General features: G+C 48.4%; 1 long non-coding RNA gene across 1 annotated transcript; it reads left to right on the top strand.

Annotated features, from left to right (window-relative positions):
- The first annotated feature begins 7465 nt into the window (after positions 1-7465).
- On the top strand, positions 7466-16484 carry LOC128340447 (uncharacterized). The gene is made up of 3 exons (XR_008313722.1): positions 7466-7545; positions 15730-15846; positions 16352-16484. It is a non-coding gene; the product is annotated as an uncharacterized LOC128340447 (long non-coding RNA).
- The last annotated feature ends 3067 nt before the right edge of the window (positions 16485-19551 follow it).

Below are 19551 nucleotides of genomic sequence, written 5' to 3' on the forward strand. Positions count from 1 at the left end.
GCTGAGTGTGACTGTGACCTGTGCCGGGTGCTTTAGAGACAGAGGGCGGCTCTGCATGTTAAAATGTTTCTGCTAATGCATATTTGCATCAATATACCGGTTATATATTCTTACGTTCTTGTGAGTTCAGTTGCTGTTTGTGCCCTCAAAAACCCACGTGTTAAAAATACACTCTGTGTCTGTCTGTCTGTGTGTAGGTGTAGGGGGATAATGCTTAACTTGCAGAGGGGTCTCTCCAGTTGCCGGGGGTGGCGGCTCCCAAGTCCTTTAGGTCCAGGCCCCAAAATTACATAGGTGCACCTCTGGTACAGCTCCCCTACCTGGGTAGGTCTGGCCATGAGAATGACCTCTGAGACTTTCTGTGAAAATGCCCCCAAATGGTTTGCAGTTGGTGGTGAAATATGGTTGCGTAAGAGTCATAGACACCTCTTGTATATATTTCTCACAATTTCACACCCCAACACACACACACACACAATCTTATTCCTGCTGCTCTTTGATGGTTACACAGTCACTCTCTCACAATACAGCTCCAGCCTGCAAATGTCCTCCTAGCCATAGCGTAAAGCTGTGAACACCAGGATACATTTTCATTTGTGCTATAGTAATGCTGAATCCTTTGGGACATTTTCTTTTACACTTAACAAATTCCTGGGTGGCTGTGCATTCCTCCTGCGCTATGCTGAAGTGTATTTGGGGGCCAAGGGTGGAGATTACAGCTGCACAACAATCCTGCACAGCCAGGCTGTCACCCACACTGAAGCTCTCTCTCCTTGCATCCACTATATGTTGATAGGATATTACCCTCTTGCCATTTAAAAGGGACTTGTGGAAGTATTTTACATAGGTTTAAAAAGATGCTATTGGCCATGTGTCACAGGATCAGGCTAATCTTGCAGTCTTCTCTCTGCTCTGTTCAGACATTGATGTGACTACCTACCGTACATAGGCCAAAAATGAGGAGAAATCAAGTCCTGATCAGTTGCTAAGACTGGAGTTCAGTTGCCACTATTCCTTTCTTTTTCTATTACTCTGTGTAGGCAAATCTAAAAGCTGATAGTTTGTTGTAGAGAAATACTGTAACTAAACTTGCTATGTCAAGTTTATTGCATGTAAGAGTCCTTGAATAGAACGCCTGATTCACATATGAGTTCAGACTTGAAATAGTCCTCCCAGCAGTGTTTCCATTTCTCTTTGGCAATGATAATCAGTGCCCAGAATTGAGTGGCAGTGCCCAAATGAAGGATTGTATGACCATCTTGGACACCCTTTTGAACAGTTTCATTTGATCACCCTTTAATAATTTTACATCACACATCCTGATTATTATTATCTATATATTTATTTCTCCTAGGCATACCCATTGCTAATCTCATGCATGGCAGCACTCGCAAGAGTTTGCGAGCAGCTGCTGATTAGCAATGGAGGCGGGGGAGAAAATAGGGATGCTGGCCGACGGCAGGTTGCCAGGAGCAGGTGGCGGGCCGGCTGCCTGGCCACCGCCAGAAGGTGGTGGTGGGCTGACTGACCACTGGGAGCAGCAGGTGATGGCGGGGCAGGCCAACTGCCAGGAATTGGCAGGCGGGTGGGAGGAGGTGGCGGGCTGGCTTTCTGGCTGGTCCGCCAGCCAGAAACTGGGGGCAGGTGGGGGGGAGAAGCAAGTGAGCGAGTGGGCAGGGGGAAGAAGCGAGCGGGAGGCGGAGAAGCGAGCGGGCGGGGGGAGAAGTGGGCCGGCAGAGGCACAGATGCTCTGTGCCCTGCCCAGCTAGTTTAGAATATTTATATACTGCTTTTCAAGAACAACAACAAAAGTTCATAGAGCAGTTTCCATAACAAAGGGAATAAGAATGTTGTCTACCTTCATACATACTATACCTCTTATTCTGCTTTATCATTGTTAATGTCATCTCCAAATAAGATAATGCAAACCCTTTGACAGACTTCTGAGAATATTGAATGGATTATGGTTACAAAGTCATTGTGTTATCTTGTTTAGATCCACATTATCAGTTTTGTTATCCCTCATCCAGTCCATCACCGCCTCTAGGCAGGCACTTATGGGGCGTTATGCCTTTCTCCTGATGATGCCGACATGGAGAAATTGGTTTGAGTGTCATCAGCATACTGATAACACCCTGCACCAAATCCCCTGGTCTGATTATTTCTGCCAGGCATTTCATGTAGATGTTAAAAAGTATTGGAGGCAATATGGAGCCCTGTGGGACACCATATAATAGTTCAGGTTTTGAAGAACAGCAGTCTCCAAGGGACACCATCTGGAATCTGCCCAAGAGGTAGGAACAGGACCACTGCACAGCAGTGCTTCCCACCCCCAACTCTCTCATATGCTCCAGAAGGATACTATGGTCAATAGTGTCAAAAGCTGCTGAGAGATCCAAAAGGACCAACAGATTCACACTCCTTCTGTCTTCCTAATTGGAGATCATCAGACCAAGGCAGTCTTCAGCCCATAGCCGCGTGAATGCCAGTTTGAAATGGGTCTAGAGAATCCGTTTCCTCTGAGACTGCCTGGAGCTGGGAGGCCACCACCCTCTCAATTACCTTACCCAACTACAGAAGGTTGGAAACAGCCCTATAGTTGCTTAACTCTGTGGGATCTGATGCAGGCTTCTTCAGGAGAGGTCTAATGATAGCCTTAAAGAGGTATCCTGCCCTCCCTCAGAGAAGCATTTATAATATCTACCAGGCCTTCTACAACAACCCCCCTGCCAGATAATATAGACCATGTCAGACAAGGGATGAGAGAACACCGTTCCAAGCAGTTTGTCCACATCCTCAAGAGTCACAAACTCAAACTGATCCAGCCTAACCACATGAGGCGTTGCTGGACACCTCTGCATCAGTCACTGAAGTAATTGTGGGGTCTGAGTCTAAGTCGGACAGAATACAAGATACTTTATCCACAAAGAACTCATTAACATCATCCCAGCGGGTAATTGATGGTTCCAAATTCTGATTCAATGGGAAAGGGGCATGTACTAGCCCTCTCACAATGCACAACAGCCACTGGAGGTGAGCTTTTGGATGCAATATAGAAAAAAATAGCTTCTTTGCCACACATATTGCCTGAGCACAGGTCTTCAAGTGCACTCTATGTTGTAATCCATCAGATTTGAGTCAAGTCTTTCTCCACTTGCGTTCTAGTTGTCTACCTTGCCACTTCAGTCCCCATAGTTCTTCCCTATACCAAGGGGCCAGTTTTAAAGCTGGTCAGAGAGGATGCTTAGGAGCTGGCCCGTCCTTAGGGTGGGGTGACCGGTGCGATTGCCCTGGGCCCTGCTCTTGGACGGGGCCTTGTGGTGGAGCACTCGCTCGACAGCCTCACTCCACTTCGGAGCTGTCTACTGTCCTGGTGAGTTTGCTGTTCCAGTTCTCTACCAAAGTATCAAAAGGATCCTGAAGTGTTGGGGTACCTCACACATCACCCCCTGGACCCACTCTAAGCCATCCTTCATTGCCCCCAGGCCAGCAAGTTGTGGAAGGAGCCAATGAAAGGGCCCTTCCTTTCACTGAAGCAGCTTCCAGATTCTACCAAAGGTGAGGATTCCAGTCAATGGCATGCACAAACACCTTGCGACATCATCCAAAGAAGACTCAGGTTCGAATAAATGGTTTGTATATATTCACATTTATATTAAATGTACTCATACATTTTACATGAAATATTATATTAAATACGGTTGTATGTTAATGGTTTTAAATATTTACATTTATATGAAATATACATTTAAGGTAGGGAGATTAAGCATCAGGAAAAGCTTCCACTTTTTTTCTGCCATCTCTTAGAAGTTTACTTATTTTCTGCTATCTTAGCCATTCTGTAATTCTGGTTTTGGACAAAGCTTCAGGGGGGTTCACTACTAATCCATTTTCCAGTTATGAGGAACTCCGCAGCTGTTAACAAATTCCAAATAATTCCATAATATTTCATAGCTAGAAAACCATCTATATAGCCCAGTAAAATGAGTAAGGGATTTAAGATCATGGCAAAAGTCATTCACCAGTTAAATCACATAAGGATCTTTCTCCAGAACAGCCTTCTTTTTGAATAGGCTCACCAAGAAGTGTGGAAAAAGTCAGCACCTGGCTGGGCACATCTCCAAAAAGTATGACTTGCATTGCTATAAAATTTGGATAAATGGACAGAGTTCATATACCAAACATATATATTATAGTGGCTCTCTTAAAGATTAATACAAAGGAATGAAGCTGGGTCAATGGTACAAATAGAATGCCAGATGTTTTGAGGGATCAAGTTCCCAAGCTCCTTTTCCCACCCACTTTTGAATGCATTCCCTCAGGACTCACCTAAAGACAGAAGCAAGTTAAGAACACAGAAACATAAGAACAGCCCTGCTGGATCAGGCACAAGGCCCATCTAGTCCAGCATCCTGTTTCACACAGTGGCCCACCAGATGCCTCTGGGGAGCCCACAGGCAAGAGGTATGTGCATGCCCTGCCCTCTCTCCTGCTGTTGTTCCCCTGCAACTGGTATTGAGAGGCATCATGCCTCTGAAGCTGGAGATGGCCCACAGCTACCAGACTAGTAGCCATTGATAGACTTGTCCACTGATAGACCTGTCCGTTGATAGAATCTGTCTAAGCCCCTTTTGAAGCCATCCAAACTGGTGGCCATCACCACATTGCATGGCAAGGAATTCCAACACTTAATTATGCACTGTTATTATTGTGGGTTTTAAAAAAATTAATCCATTGCTTGATCCAGGTCAGCTTTTGCATGGGGCTTTGGTTACTTGTATTCCAATCCTGGTGGAGGTGGGGCTAACAAATAGCCAGCAGCAAGAGCCTGAAAAAGCAGTCCACATTTGCCTCTCTGTACATAATATCTATTTCACTGAACTATTAATATTCCTGATTCCACTCCACTGCCTTGTCCTTGCATGCCACAACTTTCCTCCCCTTGGATTCTACAGTTATAAAATGTCAACAGGTACCCCTTTTCAGCTCTGTTGTTACATAGAAATCATTCCAACTGACAATTTTATGCAATTTTTGCAGGAGACCCAAAGACTTTCCGTCCAAGATCATCTTTGGCAGGAGTCACATTTTCTCAATGTTCAAACAAGATTTTGTCACAGGAAATATATTTACATCCACCTGCTCCAGAGTGAGCACACCTTTTGTGACTCACAGTACTGTGTGGAATATGAGAATGCAAATTTCTTGAACACCTATTGGGTAGTGCCTGTAACATCAATGAGTGGCATATGTCCCTTGATCTCCTTTGCCATTTTGTAAACATTTAAAAACATACATTTTTAAAAACCCTATATATACTAGCTGGGCTGGGTAAAGAGCATCTGCACCTCCTAGTTTCCCTCGCTCGCCCGCTGCCAATTTCTTTCCCAGCCCACCCACCACCGCTTTCTTCCCCTGCCCGCTGCCACCATTTTCTTGCCTCACCCACCGCCTCCATTTTCTCCCCCACTTGCCCACTTGCCAGAGGGAGGGTGGACAGCCAGATGGCTGGTTGGCCAGCCAGCCATGAAAAATAAGCAGGGGAAGGGGAGAGAAAATGGCTGTGGTAACTAGAGGCAAAGATGCTCTGCGCCTGGTCCAGCTAGTATATATTAAATTATTTAAGTCATACCTGTGGCTAATCCCATGTGTGGCAGCTCTCACGAGAGTTCACAAGCAGAAGCACCTGATTGGGCAGTGGGGATTCCATATGCAGATAGGGAGGAGGAGCCTGTGAGAGCAGAAGCACCATGGTGATTGGGCAGTGGGGATTCCATATGCAGATAGGGAGGAGGAGCCTGTAATGGTTAAGGACCGTTGGAATGAAACTGTTACTGGTCGGAAGATGTTCTTGACTGTAGAGGGGAGGAATCTATCTATCTACCTATCTATGGATAGTGGGCAGGGGGTCTGCAAAGAGAGGTTGTGAGAGAGGAAAGAGCCCCTTCAAGAGAAGGAGGCTGCCATTGTGTAAATTAGATGAGGAAACAAGATGAATAGGATCAGTTAACTCAGGAAGGAAGAGAGAAAGAGAGAGAGAAAGGAGGAGGAGAAAGACAGAGGGGAAGAGCGAGTGGAGGAGAGAGAAAAAGAAGGGGGGAAGAGAGAAAGAAGGAAGGGCGAGAGACGAACCCAAGCCTGTCAGTGGCCTGAGGGGAACGAGCGGCCTATTGGCAGCAAGGAAGGGCGCAGTCAACCACTGCTGCTGTTTGGGGCTACTGAGGCCATTGGCGGAGGCAGGCAGGCAGGCAGGCAGGCAAGGGACGGGTCTGTCAGTGGCCTGAGGGGAACGAGCAGCCATGGCGGTGGCAACAGTGAGGGAGGGCCCGGTCAACAGCTGCTGCTGCTGCTGCTGCACCTCCTGTGGGGAGAAGCAGGTCTCGGGTGAGGGTGGGGAGGTCTCTGGGGATAGGGGGCTGCAACTTGGCCAATAGGTGCCAGCAATGCTGCAGCTGTAACCAAGAGGTGTGAGGGGGATGGAATAAAGGGATGGAGGAGTGATCAAGAGGGGTGTGTGTGTGTGTGTGGAAGCAACGAGATGGTGGAGGACAAGCAGGAATGAGGGTGGAGAGTGGAGAGCTCTCGGGTGAGGATGGAGAGATCTCTGAGGTGAGGGGGGCTGTGAGTGAGGGGGGCTCTGGGGTGAAGGGAACAATCAAGTACTAGCACGCAGATACTCTATGCGGGTAAGCTAGTATATAGGTAATATGCTAAGGTCGTAAATGGCAAGCCCCACCCACACAGTGCTTTACCAATCGGAAATAGCAGAGCAGAAGCACCATGGTGATTGGGCAGTGGGGATTCCATATGCAGATAGGGAAGAGGAGTGGTTAGGGGGTGAGTGAGTGAGCAGGGAGGGGGTGAGTGAGCGAGTGGTGGAGAAGGGACGAGTGAGCGAGCTAGCAGCATTATATGAAGCTTATTCTCTTTCTTTATTACTTCTAGGCTATACGCTGCCCCTCTCTAGTGTTGGGTGCAGATCTTTCCTGTTAGGAAAAACATTAAAAATGGGCTATCCACAACCCCACCCCCGTTTACAGGAAAACAGTCTCCTTTGCATCAAGGCTTCACTTTCTGCCCCCACCCCACCATCTATGTGGAGAAAGGATATTGCACTACTTGGCTTCAGCACAAGGCTGTCCATTTTTATTACAGGGAAGGATGGTGATCCAAGGACCTTTTCCAGATGACTTCACTATAATGCACTGCTAAAGAAAGAAAATAATAAAGCTGTTATGTGGGAGTGCCAATTTATTTATTTCTGGCACAATAACTAGGAGGAGTCCTTAAACACCCCACACACCCCACACCGCCAAACTGGCAGCCTCTCTGGAAAATCTTCTCCATTTCCAAAACGAAAGTGGATATTCAGAACTGACATTTACCAGTCCCCAACCTGGGAGTGTCTGTGGAGTCAGCTGAGATAGGTAAAGACAACCAGAATTCAGGGTGATGGATGAGAAGGGCAGGAGCAGGGGGAGAGAAGAGCTGTTCCAATTCCAGGGAGGCCAGCAGAGCCAGGTTTTAAAAGGGGAAACAGTCAAGGTAAGGGAATCGGAAGGCTGAGAGGGTTGTTAAAGTGTCAGCTCATCTGTCTGACTGTTAAGCTTACAACTTGGGCGAACATTGCTAGGGAAGCTGATGAGAGCAGAGCAAAAAGCAAAGCTCCCACCTGTGTGGTACATTTTTTATGGTGGTGGCATTTACTGTTTCTTATACATGGACTATATGCTGTCATATCTGTGCTGCTTCTATGTAATTTCCCTGGGATAAACCACCTCGAGGAGAGAAAGATCAGACGGCAGGACAGGGTGTTGAGAGCAGCAGCTACAGAGAGCAGTCCTGTGTTGACAGTCTGTCTTTCTCAGGCATAGTTTTAAATCGTTTAGCTGATGGGGAAGGAGGAGGCGGTAGGAGCATCATGCTGGTCTTCAGGCTGATGAAGTGTAGCTATTGATCTAAAGCAGGGGTGGCCAGTGGCCACCCAGAGAACAATTGGTTATGGGACAACTTTATAAAGTTGCTGTTATCATTATCCTGAAGCTCTCCAGTGGTGGTTGGACTCTAGTGCCCATCATTCTCAGTCACAATTCTGGCTGGGAATGGTATAGAATAGGGATGTACACAGAACTGGTTCGGAGGCCTTTATGGGCCTCCGAACCGATTCAAAGAAACAGCGGTTCCGTTGGTTCGAAGGTGGCGGGTGATGGTTCAAAGGTGGCGGGGGTGCTGCTTTAAAAGTGGGGGAGGGTGCATTTACACACACACCCTTGCTGCTTTCCCCCCACTGACATCAGTTTTTTAAACAAAACCCATCAGGGCGGCAGCGTACCTCCCTGCCGCCCCATTGACCTCGTCTTCTGGATATGACTGGAAGTCGCCAGTGCACTTGCATGCACCGCACAGGTGCGCACAGGTGCGTCGGCGGCTTCTTGTCATATCCGGAAGACGAAGGCAACGGGGCGGCAGGGAGGTACGCTGCGGCTCCGATGGGCTTTTTTTAAAAAAACACCTGATGCCGGGGGGAAAGCGGCGGGAGGGGTAAGTGCACCTTCCCCCCACTCTTAAAGCACCACCCCCGCCACCTTTGAACCACCCCGCTGTGGTTCTGTGCACATTCCTAGTATAGAATTATATTTGGAATGGTGTTGTGAACCAAGTCTGATTTGTATACTAGATATAGATATAGATATAGATATAGATATAGATATAGATATAGATATAGAGAGCCAGCGTGGTGTAGTGGTTAGAGTGCTGGACTAGGACCGGAGAGATCTGAGTTCAAATCCCCATTCAGCCATGAGACTTGCTGGGTGACTCTGGGTCAGTCACTTCTCTCTCAGCCTAACCTACTTCACAGGGTTGTTGTGAAAGAGAAACTCAAGTATGTAGTACACCGCTCTGGGCTCCTTGGAGGAAGAGCGGGATATAGATGTAATAATAATATGCTGATTTGTATAGTAGAAATTAGGCTTGTTTCACCAGTGTCACAAAGTGACCAGTTCTATACGATGACCATGTATAGTCTGGGCATGAAGGTAGAAAGAAGACCCAAAATACTTCCAAATAATTCAATGGGCTTTATTATAGAAAGTTGCTCATCAGAATAAAATTCAAACAGGTCATCCAAATTAAACATGTTTCCTATTCAAGGTGTAGTGCAATGTGCCTAGCTATCACATGTGTCTGCAATCAATAATTACAGCTGTCTAATAAATCCTAACAAAACATTTAGAGAGAAACAGAGAGAGAAGGAAGGGAGGGCTTAGGAAAGGGATGGCAGTGATTAGTAGGGAGGAGGGAAGGTTGGGGAGCAGGCTGGGTTGTGCATTGAATAGGCATCTCACCAGGTTCACGAAAAAGGCTTCAAAGGACTTGTTCATTGCTGGGGCTTGGAAGCAATGTAGGCGTCATATGGAAAAGGCTGGTGCTGGATTTCACAGACAGTCAGCCCTTGATTCTTCACCCCGCAGCAAGAATCACTGAGCAGCTTCTTGTCTGCAGGTTTCAGGTCTCTGCCTAGCTACACAGCTAGGCAGCCGGCACTTGGGATGTGCACATGAGCAAAGATCTGCTGGTTAGGCAAGGCTTGCTGATTTGCCATGTCCAGAGACCCCTTCTTATAGTTGTTCCATCATTTGATCTCCATAGAGTCTATTCAAAATATCATCATCCTTCCTGGATCACAAAAGGTGTTAATTGCTGTTACCCTCCAGATCCTGTCTCCTAATTATTATTGATATTGGCTCAGGATATTAGGTCAGTCCAGGGTAAACAGGATCTGGGCCCTATATCCTGTTTGGGTAGAGGATTATTCTATTGACATTCCCAACGTAAATCTGCATCTCTTGAGCTTACAAATGGGCATCTTCTTTTGTCCCCAGATTTTCTGGCTCCTGGTCTCCCGAGAGTGTTAAAAAGGTGTTAGGAAGGAAAATTCAAATCTATAGGTGTGAGAAAGCAGTTAAATCATTTTCTTTTGTGTGCATCTACCTAGGGTGGAATTCTAAAGACAGCAATGGAGTATAACAATGCTTCTAATTCTACTGAGCAAATATCTCTCAGAGAAAGACAAGATTATTCCCTTTGGGCAAAGCAGAACAATCACCAATGATTAAAGTAGACTTTTTGTAAGAGGAAATGCAAGCTCAGTTCCTAGCTTCCCCCAAAGACATTACCTGAAAGCAAGCTCAGGCAAATTTTAGGAGTTTAATCATTTTGCTTCCTTTGAATTCCTGTTGCAAGGAGTTCAGTAGTACTGGCAAAGATCAGAACTCAACCTGGTCTGCTGGGCTATGAGTTCTTCTCATTCAACATGAATGAGCTGGGCACCAACATATCCAAATTGCTAGTGTGTGTAAATCTTCTTGCTATGCATTGGTAAAGACATTCCACAGTGATAGCATTTGGATATGTGTGAGACAGGAAGCCAAGCCTGGCCATTGTGTCTCTTGATTACCCATTTCGCAAACACTGAGAAACAATGCTGGATTGCCCCTTCCTTCACAAGGCAATTACCATCTGTCCCAGAGGCAATTCATGAGACCTGGGTGTCATGTACTGGTCAGTTCATCTGAGTTCATGCATTAATTGCTTCCTTAATAAAATTGAATCAGACACAGGCCTGGATTCCATATAATTCTGGATTGGTAACTCTGGGTTTAATATTGGAGTCAGAGTGTCCACAACAGTGGATCTAAAGAGTGAAATAATGGGGTTAACAACAACAACAACAATTTATATACCACTTTTCAACAAACATTTCCAAAGCGGTTTACATAGAGAAATAATAAATAAATAAGATAGATCCCTGTCCCCAAAGGCCTCACAATCTAAAAGAAATGTAAGATAGACAACAGCAACAGTTACTGGAGGTACTGTGCTGGGGGTGGATAGGGCCAGTTAAGGCAGAAAAGAACATGTTGATCTTTATTCCCAAACAATTAACCAAACTGTAACTAAACAAAATAAAAACGTACAGAGTTTTACCAGGTTAGCAGGATAGGATTGCTCCTAAATACTCTTGTAGAAAGATACTCTTGCTGGAAGAATACTCCTGGGTTGGAAGAACACAGCAGTACTCTGGAGGGCAGGGGGGAATGACACTGGTAGAGTGATATCCTTGAGCAGTGGTGCTCTTACCCCTGGACGTTGGGGCCTCCACACCCTCTGGGGCTCCCCAAATCCTTAGTCTGTCCTGCATGGTGTGGTCGCCACTGGCCCATACTGCACCGGGCAGCCGATTGTGATTATGACGTGTGCCGGGTGCTTTAGAGACAGAGTGGGGAGTGGGGAAAGAAATATGTGGGATGGGAATATGTTACATGTTGAGATGTTTCTGTTAGTGCATGTTTGCATAAATATACATGTTTAATATTCTTACATTCTTGTGAGAACTCTTGTGAGTTCAGTTGCTGTTTGTTTCCTCAAGAACCCACATGTTAAAAATACTGTGAGAGTGTGTGTGTGTGTGTGTGTGTGTGTGTGTGTGTGTGTGTGTGTGTGTGTGTGTGTAGGGGGATGATGCTTAACTTGCAATGGGGAAGGGGGGCTCCAGCAAGCAGGGAGGGGCCTCCAAAGGCCTGTAGGTCCAGGCTCCAAAATTGCCCAGGTACACCTCTGTCCTTGAAGCAACCTCTGGCAAGACCATTGTGCCAGATGGTACTCACCAACATAAGGGGAAACTGGATGGAGTTGGGGAAGAGTGGAGGAAGAGCAGCTTCCTTAGGTGGAATCTTATACTCACTCGGTGGTCAGTCCCGCTTCTGACTATAGTGGTATAGTGCTATACCTGACAAAAAAGGCAAAAAGATTTCCATTGGAGACAATTCAGCTACAGTCATGTTTAGTCGTGATTGTACCCAGATATAGGGGGAACAGGAACGTGCCAGCTAGCCCTGCCCTGTACCAATACACACCATAGCTACCTACCCCAGCTCTCCCCAAGTATGATGTGTGTTTGTCTGCAGAGGCAAATGCTCTGTTGGGGAGAGTTTCCCCCTGTGATCTCTAACTCGAACACTAAGAGGCCAGTATTCCAGCTCATAGGGAGGAACTCTCTTTGCTCACCTCTGCAGACACTGTAATTGGGGAGAGCTGGGGGCATGGCTATGAAGCGTGCTGGCAGGGAGGGTGGGGCTCCCCAACACACTCTCATTTCCCTCACACCTGGGTACAATAACAACAGAACTGGACTAACTCTGCAGCTCATCACAGCATGCCACACCAGATCCCGCATATGAAGGTGTGTTGGGTGGGGCTGCATGCTGGTCGGGCCCCATATCTAGACCATATGAGCACATCAGTGGGGACTTTGGTGACAGGAACTTTGCACAGAGGGAGCACTAACAAACACTTGAGAGCTAGGGAAAACCTCGAGAAATGGAGGAAAGACGAGTATGTGCTTCTCAAAAGCCTTAAAGGGACCCTGCCTCAGGATTCCAAATACCTTCAGACACCAGGAATCTCAATTGCACTCCTGAAACTTGGGCTGCAAAGAGAACAGGTCTTGTGGGAGCGAGCATAAAATGTCCTCTTTGCTAAGCAGGGTCTGCCTTGGCTTACATGTGAGTGGGTGGCTACATGTGAGCACTGTAAGATATTCCCCTTAGGGATGGGGCGATTGCTCAGTAAAACAGCATCTGCATGCTTGCATGCAGAAGGTCCCAGGTTCCCTCCCTGACATCTCCAGGTAGGGCTGAGAGAGCTTCCTGCTGAAACTTTGGGGAGCCACTGCCAGTCAGTGCAGACAATACTGAACTAGATGGACCAAGGGTCTGACTCAGTAGAAGGCAGCTTCCTATGTTGCTATGTCCACACAGATAAACAGCAAGGGGATCTCTGGGGATCAGGAGAGCATGGCCCAAATTCTGACCCCCACACTTCATTTCTTCCCCCTATGCAGAGCATGCAGACTGGGAAGGGAGATGCAATGGGTTAAGTGAGAACATAAGATCCGGCCCAAGACCTGTCTAAGATTCCAGCGTCATGTTTCCCACAGTGGCCAACTGGATACCCCTGGGAAGCCCACCAGCAGGAGGTGAAGGCATGCTCTTCTCGGGCTGTTGCTCTCCTGCAACAGTATTCAGCAGCATACTGCCTCTGAACTTAAATGTAGCAGGCAGCCATCATGACGACTAGCCATTGAGTCTTCTTCAGCACCACCACCACCACCACCCCTGCTGTGGCTGAGAGTCTACCTCTTATGCATGGCCTTGTCACTGGCAAAGGGGTGAGGTGGTTCCAAGAGCTCTGTGTCCTTCTAAAGCCCTTCCCTGCTTACTGCTTTTTGCGATAAAACCAGCTGTTGGCTTAAGCAGGGCAGGGGAGTGGAGGAGACTGATAGCCAGGTGTCCTCGGGTGATAAACAGCAGGCACTGGCAATCGTCTGAATTAAGTGTGTCTGGATGTCTGTGTGGGATGAAGGAAGCTGGCGAAATGAAAGGCACCCCAGAACAAGCCAGACAGTTAGTAGGGTGAGGCTCTATAGCGCCAGGCATCAGTCATGCTGCTTGGCTATCCCACTGCACTCCCAGGTGCATGCATGCATGTGTGCCCTCCTCGCCCTTCTGCCTGGGACATACTGTAATCGCCAGGGATTTGATCTGGGACCTGTCTGTGGAGGATATACTTTCCCACTGAGCTACAGCTCCATGGGGCCCCTTTGGTACTAGGCTATATGGCTGGAACCCCTTCTGTGCATAAGACAGGGGGGAGAATCATGAGGACCGTGTGTGCTAGAGGCTCAGCCCAATGGCTGTAGTGGTTAGTGTTGCTCTGCGGTTGTGGTCTTGGTGATGCCTCTCCCTTTTGCTGCCTAAACTTGTTGCTGGTAGGACCCCCAAATGCATCCTGTGGAGGTCATCTTCACATCTACTACTACTATGAACATTAATATACCACTCTTCAACAAGTTCACAAAGCGCTTGACAAAGCAAAGTACATAAATAAAATGGTCTCCCCAGGGTGGATTTGAACCCACATCTCCTACTTCTCTTTGTATTGCCCTTTCCCATTGAGCTGCCAGACAGCTCACAGTACTACCTGGCATAACCTTTCTGCTGCAGCTTCTCTTCCTCTCTGTGCCTTTGGACCCCATCCTTCTCCCCTGCAATGCTGGTTCCCCTCAACACAACACAAACGGATGATATGCAAAACAGTAGTTGCCTGTGTGTTGCATTGTTCCCACAGTGGGGTTCTGTCTCAGCCCCTGGGAAGCCTCACAGTTCTCCATGCCGGCCTCCTGTACACAGCACCATGGCAAGTGGTGGTGCTCTGATCTCTTTTGGACTGCCTGGTTACTCATTGTGTGTGGAAGGGGTGTGTGCATTAGGCTAGGTGATGTTATGCAATTGTTTTGTCATTGCCATGCATCGAGTGTGCCTTTCATATTTACATGGATAATGTGATCGTGTCAGTGTGCAACTTTTTGATTGGTGGATAATGGTGGCGTTACTAGGGACTCAAAGCATGTGTTTAGATAGGGAAGAAGGCGTAGCCGCCATTCTGATTGCGGTTAGTCCACATGGAGCAGCGGAATCACCACACTGGGTGAGGCGTGCTACAGTGACAGTAGCCCAACACCACAGAGCTTAAAATAAATAAATCAAAGCACCAGCTGCTCCCATAAGAAAGCTGCCATGTTAGAGGCAGGACCACAACACAGATAAGGGGAGCTGTTCTGTTCCCACATTTCTATGGGGCAAGCCTTATTTGCCTGAAGTTGGTCACCTCCCAAACAGCTGCATTCAACTGGAAATGCTAATCAAACTGCATTAGGAGTGGGATCCCTTGTCAAAACTCCTGCAACAGGAAGTATTTATTTAGCTAACTAATATAGCTAGCTAGCTGTTTAGGGCATTATAGGTTATAACCAGGACCTTGTATTTTGCCTGGAAACCTATTTTGGTAGCCAGTGTAGCTCTTCTATTTGTTTGTTTTATTGTTAGATTTCTGTACTGCCTTTCATTTAAAACAATCTCAAGGAGGTTTGCAAAACATTTAACACACTACAAGACAATAAAAATTACACCAAAATATTAAAATGGAATATAAAAATACAAATCTAAGTTTAAAAACATACACAATATAACCATAAAATATAAAGCAGCAGCAACAAAGAACACCACTCATCTAAAAGCCTGGGTAAAAAGCCAAGATTTTACTCGTTTTCTAAAAACTGTGATGGAGACTGAGGAGCAGATGCCCACCAGGAGAGCATTCCAAAGTCTGGGGGCAACAACTGAGAAGGCCCTGTCCCATGTGCATGCCTCCCTCATTGTCGGCATGCAGAGTAGAGCCCCCTCGGATAACCTTGTCAGGTGGTCCCTCAGGTATCCAAGGCCCAAAGCATTAAGGGCTTTAAAGGTCCAAACCAGCACCTTGAATTGGACCAAGAAACAAATTGGCAGCCGATGTAGTTCTTTCAAAATGGGTGTAATATGATCCAGCGGGCAGCACTGGATAAAATCCTAGCTGCCGCATTTTGCACGAGCTGCAGTTTCAGAATGTTCTTCAAGGGCAGCCTACGTAGAGCGTGTTACGGGAATCCAGCCATGACATGATTAAGGCACGGGTAACTGTGGCCAGATCTGCCTTCTTGAGAAAGGGATGCAGCTGGCGCACTAGCCGGAGCCGTGCAAAGGCACCCCTGTCAGGCAGTATTCTGATTCAGAAGATTCTGAGGAGGAATTGTCTGACCCATATCCGCCTGATTTGGTCTTGGTGCAGGATGCTGAGGAGGAAACCCCATGGATGGAGAGCTTACCTATTGTGGAACAGCAGAAGACTGCCGGAGAGCCATTGCCCTCTTCAGATGGGGAGGAGTCCAGACCAAGCAGCAGACCGGTGAGCTATGTGGAGTGTCAGCATGACCACAAAAAGGAGCAGCATTTTGTGCATAGGAACACAGGAAGCTGCCATATACATACTGAGTCAGACCATTGGTCTATCTAGCTCAGTTTTGTCTTCACAGACTGCAGCAGCTTCTCCAAGGTTGCAGGCAGGAAACTCTCTCAGCCCTACCTTGGAGAAGCCAGGGAGGGACCTTGAAGCCTTCTGCTCTTCCCAGAGCAGCTCACACATCAAGTCTCCCATTCTTATGCAACCAGGGCAGACCCTGCTTAGCTAAGGGGACAAATCATGCTTGCTACCACAAGACCAGCTCTCCTCTCCTGCAGAGAAGAAGCAGCCATTTGGCTGCAAAGTCTGATCGAGGAGGCATCTGAATCTGTAGCCCCAAAGGCAGGCAGGGCCTTAATTGACTTCACTTGGCATTTAGACTTGAAGGGGTATAAATTCAGACTTCTCACTCTGCACCGCACTGGTTTCAACTGATCGCTTTGGCATGCAGTTCCAGCTCCCTGCTCTTGAGTACTTTGCACCTGTTTGCTCCTGGGATCTTGACCCTGTGCCTGGCTATCAACGTGTGACTCTTTTCAGAGCCCCCTGGACTACGGAATTGGCAACCGACCCCTCTCCTGGCATTGACCCATGTTGGACTTGGCATTCGACTATGATTTATGGACTGATGATTCAAATGTGACAATTTCTATTGACTTTGTTCTACGTACACTTGCTTCCACTTTGCTGCTAGTAAAAACTCTAATCCAACACATTCCAGCTGTTGCTTTGATTTATTGTGGGAGCGTGCACCTTTGACACCCCCAGCCTCCACCTGAGCCTCCGAAAACAGAGCTGGGTCTAGCGATACCCCCAAGCTGTGCACCTGCTCTTTCAAGATGAGTGCAAGCCCACCTGGTCAAATCCCCTCATCCCAATTGGCTTGTCTACTGACCAACAGCATCTCCATTTTGCCCAAGTTCAATCTCAGTTTATTAGCCTACATCCAACCCATCACTGCCTCCAGCCCCCGATTCAGGATATCCACTGCCTCCCTAAGGTCAGGTGACAAGGATTGATAGAGCTGAGTGTCATCTGCATATTGCTGACAACTCAGTCCAAGTGCTTGGATGACCTCTCCCAGCAGTTTCATGTAGATGTTAAACTGCATGGGGGACAAAACCAAACCCTGCAGGAACCCACAGGCCAATGGCCAAGGAGCTGAGCAGTAGTCCCCAAGCACCACCTTCTGTACCTTCCCCCTGAGAAAGGACCGAAGCCACTCCAAAGCAGTGCCTCCAATCCTCATACTCAAGAATCAGTCCAGAATGATACCATGATTGATGGTACTGAATGCTGCTGAGAGAGCCAGTAGAACCAACAGGGACACACTCCCTCTGTCTAGCTCCTAGAATAGGTCATCCACCAGAACGACCAAGGCAGTTTCAGTTGCATATCCAGGACAGAAGCCAGGTTGAAAAGGGTCTTGATAATTGGTATCATCCCAAACCCTCTAAATCTCTTTGCACAAAAAGGGAAGGTTAGAAACAGGTCTATAGTTATCAAGGTTGGAGGGATCAATGGAGGGCATAATGGTCTTACCATTGCCTCCTTGAGCCATGGTGGTATCCTGCCCTCCCTTAAAGAAGCATTGATTATAGCCTCCAACCATCTATCTGTACCCTCCCTGGCAGATTTTATTAGCCATGAGGGGCAAGGGGCAAGAGCGCATGATCTCACCCACACACTGGTCACGATCTTGTCCACACCCACAGGCTGCACTAACCGAAAATAATCCATCATAATACGACCACATGGTACCTAAGTCATGGCTTTCAGAACTGCCAAAAACCTGGAGTCCAGATCAGCAGGGACGTAAGCGACTTTTATCTGAATACTGTTTTAGTACGGGAGTGATATGACCCAGAGACCAGTGGCGTAGTGAGGATGCCAGTGGCTCTTGTCCTGGCTGCCACCAGTGGCCTCTGCCATCTCAGCCACACCCCTTGCATCTGACATCAGATGAGCCCCTGGTGGCGCAGTGGTAAAACTGCCGCCCTGTAATCAGAAGGTTACAAGTTCGATCCTGACCAGGGGCTCAAGGTTGACTCAGCCTTCCATCCTTCCGAGGTCGGTAAAATGAGTACCCAGAATGTTGGGGGCAATATGCTAAATCATTGTAAACCGCTTAGAGAGCGCCGGCTATAAAGCGGTATATAAATGTAAGTGCTATTGCTATTGCTAAGGGACATAGCAACGATAGCAAACAGGGCTGCATACCCCATTTTGAAGTAAAATTCAGTGAGCGCTGGGCTCCCAGCGTGGCTGGGATGGATGGCTTCTCCCCGCTTACAAAGGGAGCCAGCAGGGTAGTTCCCAGACAGACTGAGAGTGAACACATTCCTGGCCAGGCTGGGAGCTCAGCGCTGGCTGAAACCCCCCTAAAAACAGAGCCGCACAGCTCCATTTTTGTGAGGTTTCAGCAAGCACTGAGCTCCCAATCTGGCCGGGAATGCCTCTCCCTGCCTTTGCAAGCAAAGAGAAGCCATCCCAGTCAGGGGCGTAACTACGGTAGGGCAGGCAGGGCACGTGCCCTGGGCACCACTTTGGGAGGGTGCGCACCAAGGTGCCATGACCCCCCCCCGCCTCCACCCAACTCAATGTATTTTTCAATCAGGCAGCAGCGCCGATGCGGCGCCCCCTCCCCTGCGAGCTCTTGGCTCTGGCTGGCCTGGGCGCCTCGCTGCCCACGAGTCTGTTCACCCCACCCCCACCCGATTAACTTTCCAGGCAGCCGCGCCAGTGCAGCCCCCCCCCCACCTGGCTCCGGCTGGGCGTTCTTCACTGCCTGCGCGGCATTGTTAGTCCTCCTGAGTCCTCCCGTCCCCGCCCACCACTCACGCGCATGCTCGAGTTGATCTCTCCTAGCACGCATGTGCTGTATTGAGAAGCGACGAGAGAGCTAGGAGGACAACGAGTATTGCCTGTTGCTGCTGCTCCGAGTCCCGCCGTGGAGAGGAAGGAAGAGGATCTGCTTTGGTGGTCAGCACAACAACAACATCACCACCACCACCATCATCAATAAAGTTTTCCACACAGGAGGCTCAGGTGTGTGTGTGTGGTTTTTTTTTAATTTTTTATTATTACTATTACAATGAATGAATAAATGTATCTTTAATTCTTTAAAATACCGGAGCTGTGGGCTTGCTTTGGTTCGAGAGCTGGCTGGCTTGTTATTTGCTGGGACTGCCGGGGGGTGTCTCGGGCCGGCGGGGGGTGGCAGCGGCTGGGCAGCTGGAGGGTGGGTGGCGCAGGTGCGGGGTGGGCGGCCTCCCCACCCCGAGTTGAAAAAAGCGGCGGGCCGCGGCATCATGGGCCACGCTGCCACTGTGCCTGGGCGGCGGACAGAGAGCGGCGCGGCCTCTCCCTCCCCCTCCTCCTGCCCTTTCCCCCCAGTGGGTCATTGGTCTGCCTGGCCTCGGTGCACCCTCAACACTCCAGCGGCCTCCCCCCTTCCCCCCCTCCTGAGTCCTGCTGGCTGCTGCCCTTTGCTGGTGGTCCTTCCCCAAAATTCCACCCGCACCAGTGCGGCGGCGGCGGATCCCAGAGCAACGCCGAGGCCTGCCGTGTCTGGCCCGGCGTCGCTTTCTTCTAATCTCAAGTCACTTGATGGCTGTGGGGGTGGGCAGGCAGCCGGGGGGTGGGTGAGCA

Source organism: Hemicordylus capensis, chromosome 1 (genome assembly GCF_027244095.1).
Source record: "Hemicordylus capensis ecotype Gifberg chromosome 1, rHemCap1.1.pri, whole genome shotgun sequence".
In the NCBI taxonomy this organism is placed as follows: Eukaryota; Metazoa; Chordata; class Lepidosauria; order Squamata; family Cordylidae; genus Hemicordylus; species Hemicordylus capensis.